The sequence below is a fragment of the Pinus tabuliformis genome, chromosome 4_2 (genome assembly GCF_031772625.1).
Source record: "Pinus tabuliformis cultivar Carrire ecotype Pingquan chromosome 4_2, CPIR1, whole genome shotgun sequence".
NCBI classification, from domain to species: Eukaryota; Viridiplantae; Streptophyta; class Pinopsida; order Pinales; family Pinaceae; genus Pinus; species Pinus tabuliformis.
In genome coordinates this window covers 1015730946-1015738480 of record NC_142304.1, presented here as the reverse complement: position 1 = coordinate 1015738480, position 7535 = coordinate 1015730946, and positions in this window count along the sequence as shown.

The following is a 7535-nucleotide window of genomic DNA, read 5'->3' as shown; positions in this document are numbered from 1 at the left end:
TCCAATTAGTAGATGAGGAAAAGGGAAAGTCTAAATGAGAAAACCTAAATCATAGCTATTTATATGTTCTATGAAGGAACAACCTCTCTTTCTCTCAATAAGTCAGGATCCCTCTTATTCCCATAAAATGAATAAGTTCGTATGCACAGTCATCTTTAAATATATAAATAAAGGTGAAAGAAGAGAAAGGTTTCCTACATAGAGAGGTGCAAAAAGCAATTCTGTTGGGGTACTACCCAGGCTCGCTAGCAGTGAAGCAATGTTTGTGCTCTTGTAGTGACTTTGCTAGGGTACTATCCAGACCTACTAGCAAAGGAGCAACAATGGAGATGAAAACAATACTTTGAATATATAAATATTATGAGCTATACTACCCTTTCCAATTCGAAACATTGCAATACTGTGGATCTTATGTTTTTGTTTAACTAAGAAGGCACCAAGGGGACCATGTTTATTCATGGGGTAAGTGGGAACACCAAAGTTATTTGCATGATGAATCAATACTCCCTCAAGAACTAGACCCTATACAAAATAATCGACCAAGGCAGAGAAGTTGGAGTTCTACGAATGTGTCGCCACATGGGCTTCACTAAAAAAACAATACCATATCAAATGCATTCACATTGGGGCATAAAAAGTGAAATAAGATATTGAACATGTAATAAGGGGGTAAAGGGTTTTTATATGTTGCATATTAATATGTGTATTATAAGGTATTGTTTATACAATAAATTTTCCACCTAGAGGAAAAAAAGGGTGGGCTGGAGAAATAAAGGTTCCAGAGGATTGTGGGATTATTGGGAGTGGGAAGGGGAAAGGAAAAACTATGGTAATATTAGGTCCATATTAGCCTAATATTCAATACTCTGGCCCTAATACTGACATGTAGTTTATGGTAGTGTTAAATTCTTAAAGTAAAAATGACATTCTCCTTATCTTTCATTTTCATCCTTTTACTTAAATTTTTAACATTACCTGAAATGACTCGGGATGTTTGAGAGTAGTTTCGACCTCATTAGATTTAATATGGAGAAAGTAGACTTTTAGATCTCACTCAAAATCCAACAGAATTATTAGTTTTTTAGGATTTTGGGATTGGGGGGATTGCAACGTTTCCATTGGATTTTGTAATGTACTAGGGTATGGAACTCATATTGAATCAAGAGAACCAAGCCCTCTGTGTACCTTGATGTTAGTGACATTGGTTGTCGAACTCCTCTATCATGACCCTAATAAAAATGTACCCATCGCTCAAACACAATCTTGACTTGAAATGCTACATTTTTTATATCTTATGTTAATGACTAGAGGGTGATAGTAATAGAAAATATCCCAAGATAGGATGATTTTGATTATATGTAGGTATTTGTTGTAGCGTGATTGTTTTGGATGTTAGAGGCCATCCAAAGCATATTTGTTGATGTATTTTTGGTTCAGAGATGGATTGAACTCAATCATATTTTGGTTTTGTGCACCGTTTCATGCTATATAAATGAGAACTTGTAATTTGTGGACATGTGGTTAATGAAGATAATAACTACTAGATGAATGATATTATATGGTTTAATCCATATTTTTATGTTTTTTATCACAAATTCATAATTCTACATGCTTTTGTTGACATATATGAATCAAAATATATAAAAGTATATATTATATAAAATTCACTCCCAAAATCGCTCCTAACCTAGGAGCTTTTGAAAATGTCACTCCTAACTCTTGCTTCCACTCCCACTTCCCGCTTCTACTCCTGCTACTCGCTTTCGCTCCATCTCCCAAGCAGCCTTTATCCAGAGAAAAAATGCATCACATTACTAATACCTCTATGATATATGTCTAATGTGTGTGTTAAGAATTTTTATTTGTTTCTCAGCTACTGACACTGCCAATGATGGGGCAGTAGATAAGATAAAAAAATATCGCACCTTGACCCTTTCCTTACATTAGTGATGAATAGGTTGAATGAAAGTGAAGAAGATAGTGATATCGACTATTGCTTGGTAGAGGGAACATACATGCCACAGGAGATAGTGAAATTTATAATATTGTTTCGAAGAAGGTGCATGCATGCTAAGGGAACACATGTCATACCTTTAGTTAATTCTTTTTTATATGTTGTTTCAAATTTAGAAATTTCGGTTTTGGATAGAGATTTTCTATTATTAGAGATTTCTTTTATTTTTTTAGCATGCATGATCTATTCTTACTAAGATGGTGTAGATCCTTAGTCAATTAGAATACTTATGCATGATAAATTCCCATCTTAGATAGATGACACAGATCTCAATGAAGGAATGCATGCTTGGATGCTCGAGTTCATCTCTTGATGGACACACACTTACTTGGCACTATTACCATGCAACTATGGTAAACTAGGTGATCATGTTAGGGCTATGATTTGACAAAGTCCAACTAGATATGATTTTTCATGTGTCTATATTCATTCTACTTTCTCTCCTCTTCCTATTCCATAAGTGAGATGAAAGGTGATCCATTGTGTTGTTTATGGAGGTTTTGCTTTGAATTGTTGTAGTGTATTTTTTTCAATATTCAATAGAAGATAGATAAAATTGAGAGTTAAAAACTATGTGCTTTCCATTCAAATATTCCACAGTATGTATTTTTAAATTAGCCAACTTATATCTTGCTCTTTTTATTGAAACTTTCAAGTTTTCAACTACTTAGTATTTAGGTTTTCTTTCTAGGTGTAGAATCTTCTTACCATTGTTAATGAAAATAAAGGGATATAAATATAAAGGGGTATAAAAAATGTTATTGAAAAAATGGATACTACAATATCTAGTGAAAATAATGCTTTTTTAAATTGGGAAGGTATATTGGGTTTGTATTGATAGGGGGCTAACTAAAGTAATTTTCAAAGATATGTTCCAATATGTAGTCAAATTAAGGGTATTGTTTAGTATGCCATGAATGCACGTGATATGTTAGAGGTTCATTTAGTGAAGACCCCATTTGTGTCTCAAAGTTTTGGCACTGCAAAAGACACCCTCCAAAATTTTACCTACACTTGAATTTTGGAGCCTACTGTGGATCTTGTGATCTATTGTTTCGTGGTCACTTCTTGATCTGTCAAAGTCACTTGCTCACACATGCTCGGTTTGGAACGCATTCATGAACACATTCTTTTATGTAATATTGAACTAGCACAACATATTCCTTAAAAATAATGTTTGTGCAAATTTCAACCCATGTCGATAGCCAATGCACACTGTTATTGAGAGTCCCTTACTTTTAACTACATTTGTACTTCTATTTGGTGTGTTTTTCAAACTGTCACTATTGTGCACCTTGTCTTTCGCGAGTGTCATTTTTATGCTTTCGGTTGTTGCTTTTGCTTTATTTCACTTTAATTATTTTTTTTTCATGTTATCTTCACTATGGAATGTGGCACTCTCACTCTCGTTCACCCATCACAAGTGTCTTTCCCCTTTTTCTCTTCATATAGTAAATATTGTATTTTTGCATGTTACTCTCACACGATGTGTATAGGCTTGTTTTGGTGCTTTCAAGGGTTTTTACTTGTGTAAATAAGCTTATGTAACAATGTAATCATCTGTCACATTCATTCCTAAAGTTTTGAGCAGTTTCGCACAAGTGTCGTCACGGTTGTCGCAAGGTGTATATTTAGTGTCACATTTGTCATAAGTCATTGCAATGTTGTCAGTCTATGGGAAGTATGTTGTTCATGTGTCCTAGATGATCTACATTACTATGTCCTCAATTTTTATACGTGTGTCATCACATTCAAGTCATATCATTGTTCACATCAGTTTCATTGATCCCGCACTTAGCAAAATTCCCGAACTTTCCCAGCGACTTAGCTTCATCTTCCCCCCCCCAACTACGCATTGTGCATTTCTATCCCTCAAGCTACAAATTTCCCCTTGAAACTATGCAATATGTAGTTCCTACCTCACAGGATTGTGCGTGCACAGATCCAGTGCCCAAGCTCAAACCTTGGCCTCTAAAATTATGTAATTTAGCCCTCCAGTCTGGCCCCAACTATACATTGCACAATCTCTAAGCTCAAGCTTAGACCTTCACCTCCTGAGTTGTGCAATTGCATAATTACTAGTTTTTCTTTGCCTCCTAGAACTGTTCAATTCAACAAAATAGTGAAAAACCCCTCAACCCAACTCACTGAGTCCCAAAATTGCACAATATGTCTGCTCAGTCTAGCCTGAACTGTGCATTACGTAGTCTCAAGGCTCAAGCCTAGCTCTTGAGATCCTAAAATTCGCAATTGCACAATCACCTAAGTTCCTCTGCCTTACAAAACCACGCAGTGGGAAAAATCAATGGTCAACCCTTCAACCTAATTCACTAAGCTCCAAACTTGCACAATCTACTTAGCCAGTCCAACTTAAACTGTGCATTGTGTAGTCTCAAGGCTCAAGCTTCACCCATGACTTCCTAAGCTATGCAATTACACAGTCACTGAGCCTCTCCCTTGGCCTGCCACCCGGTTTCGGCTCAGTCAGTGGAAGATTATGTAACATATGAAACTAGGGTTTTACCAGACTAATGTCATCTTGTCATGAGTGAATTGTAGATGTAGGTACTCTATTATTCTATGGAAATATGATGAAGAAGAAAATCGAGAAGAATGACATGTTAGAATACATCTAAGGAGTTGAGGAGATGAGATGATCATCAAGAAAGAAGACGAAGGAACACTAGACTATAACAAAATATGGAAGATCAATACCACATTGAAGACTCCTTATATTCAAGTCATAAGGAGGAGGAAGAAGAAGAACATGCACCATCATTTCAGTAAGACACAAAGCAATTAGAAACAAAGAATGGCTTGATATTTCCATGTCATCAGTGTCATATCATATCATGTCATGAGTAATCATGTGCCACATCATTTTTTGGAATATGTAAATCAATTTTGGAGAAACATAATGTAAAGTGTAAGTCCAAGAGTCATCTTCGTATTGTGAAAAGTCATGTAGGAAGTCAAAAAGTCGTGAGAAGTCAAAAAATCATGAGGATAGTCCAAGAGTCATAAGGGAGGTGAAGGGTCACCAAATTTGTTATATATACACCCTCATTGCACAAGAAAGGGACTTTTGTCCTTGGATTCTCCTATAAGGCATCAAAGAGAAAAAATTAGCACTTTTGGGGAGCAAGTTGTGACTCCAATGCTCCACTATTGGAGCTAGTGATGTTTGTTGTATCCATGTAGCTTTGGGATTTTACTTAATACTTGAAGCCTGATGGTCGACACATTTTCATGCATGGATTGTGAATATTTGTAAGATTGTTCTATGAATGTTTATGATTCATGTTTTCTTTCACCTTTACTAAAGTAGTTGAACTGTTTTAGTTATTTTAGTGCTTATCTTGTTGGGAATGTGTTGTAATGGTTGCTATGATTGTCACATCTTCGTGGACTAATCCGTTGGATGTTAGACAAATCTTTCTTGTTAAGTTTGTTGTAATGACCATTGCATCTTTGTGGACTATTCCACTAGATTTTAGATGGATTCTTCCTGTTTGTGTGTGTTTCTATTGGAGTGGTACTATTTCCCCTCTCTTATAGGCTCACTTTTCTTCCCCTCTATAGTAGAAGAACCTTAATGCACCTATAATTGAACACTCACCAGGTACACTTGCTTTTCAAAGGTACATGTGCACCCTCTCTCTTGCTAACAATTAGAGCAAAGGAAAATCTATAGGAACATATGCCAACCAAGTTGATATTCTAGATGGGGCTCCTACTCCAAATGGTGTAAGCTCTAATTAGGACTTCACATCGGGGATGACCCCTTAGTTGACGGATCTCTAACACCATCAATTGAAATATGTTGATCATGTGATTGAATAGTATGTATTGTAGGTGGATCTAGAAGGAGAATTTATGTAGGAATCCCACTTCATTTTTCAGGGAAAGATGCTCATGCTTTCGAATTGAGTAATCAAGAAAGTTAAAGGGTAGTGGAAGGAATTTGGGCCCAATGAAGCTATATGGGAGATGGTTGATCAGATATGGGCTATGTATCCTTCTCTATTCATTGGTTGAGTGGATGTCTTTTGGTATATCTTTTGATGTTGTTCTTTGGTTATGTTTATATATGCATATGTATGATGTAAATACAGCACCGAGATGTGTTATAAAGCTCCAATAAGAAGTCTAGTGCTTGAGATATGTTATTTATATTTTAGTAGATGGATATGATGTAATTGTTGCATCAAGTTGTGTTATAAAGATCCATGGGTAGCATGTGTTTTCACAATTTATAGGTGTCAATGAAAACCGAGGATGGTGTTTCCTCAAGTGAGAGGGTTTTGTAACAACCCTCATTAAAAATCCATGTAATAAAATTAATAAAGGAAAAATAAGGCCAAAGTTGTGGGACATATATTCCAAGTTGAATTTTGGGAAAAAAAAATGTTATGGGGATCACTTGTGATTAATTAATGGCTATGGAAATTGGCAAAGGAAAATTGGCATTTATTGACATTTCTTTATGAAAATAATGGAAAATAGGAGAAAAGGAAGGTCAAAGGTCACAAAATTGCATGTGAGGAAAATTGAATGAAAAATAGAGTAAAATGAAGAAAATAGAGGCCTCAATGATAAAAAACCTTTTGAGGATAAATCCACAACTTTTGGTTAGTTCAATATTTGGCACTCTAATTCTATTCTCTCTCTCTCATACTCTTGCACACTCAGATTTTACTTGGAGCAGTCTTGGAGAATTTTGGAATACTTTGGATTTGGAGCAATAAGGCAAAGGAAAAGTACCTAAGCATAAGGGGACATCAGGATCAACAAATACAATGGGGTTTCTTTGTAGGTACCCAGGTTCCTGTATGATTGCCTTGTTAGTTTTTGCTGCATGGCATATGCATGCGATTATTTGGTTATGATCTGTCATTGGCATGGAGTATTGGCTAGATTGACAATGCTTTTTCCTAACCTTTCCATTTCCTAGGTAGTCATCATGTTATGGGTTTTCCCATTTTATTTTCTGATTGGTTCTCATGTTTCTTATGCCCATGGGTTGAGTTACTAGTTCCTAGAGTCTTTGTTGGCAAAATGCTCCGGAAGCCCCAGAATATATGGGGTGAAGCTACTAGTCCTAGAAGCATTGGTTGGACAAATGATCTGGAGCCCTTGGTGGGTTGAGTTACGAGTAGTAGAGCCTTGGTTGGAAAAACACTCTGGAGCCCTGCAGAAGTTGTGGCTTGAGTTAATAGTCCTAGAGCTAGGTTCGAACAAACACTCTAGAACCCTGGACAACTTGGGTAGAGATTGATCTAATCATGGTTAGTACACTAGTAGAAAATTATGAAATTAGTGACTAGGTGACTAAAAATGTTAGTCACTGCAATTATTTCAAGTGAATTACTGCTAAATTTGAGCAATTTTGAGTGACTGAACTAAAAATGACTAATTTAGTTTAGGGATAAAATATATGACTAGATAATATGTGACCAAACTAAAAGTGACTAACTAAAATGACTAATTTAGTCCTAGACTAAAATATATGACTAGATAA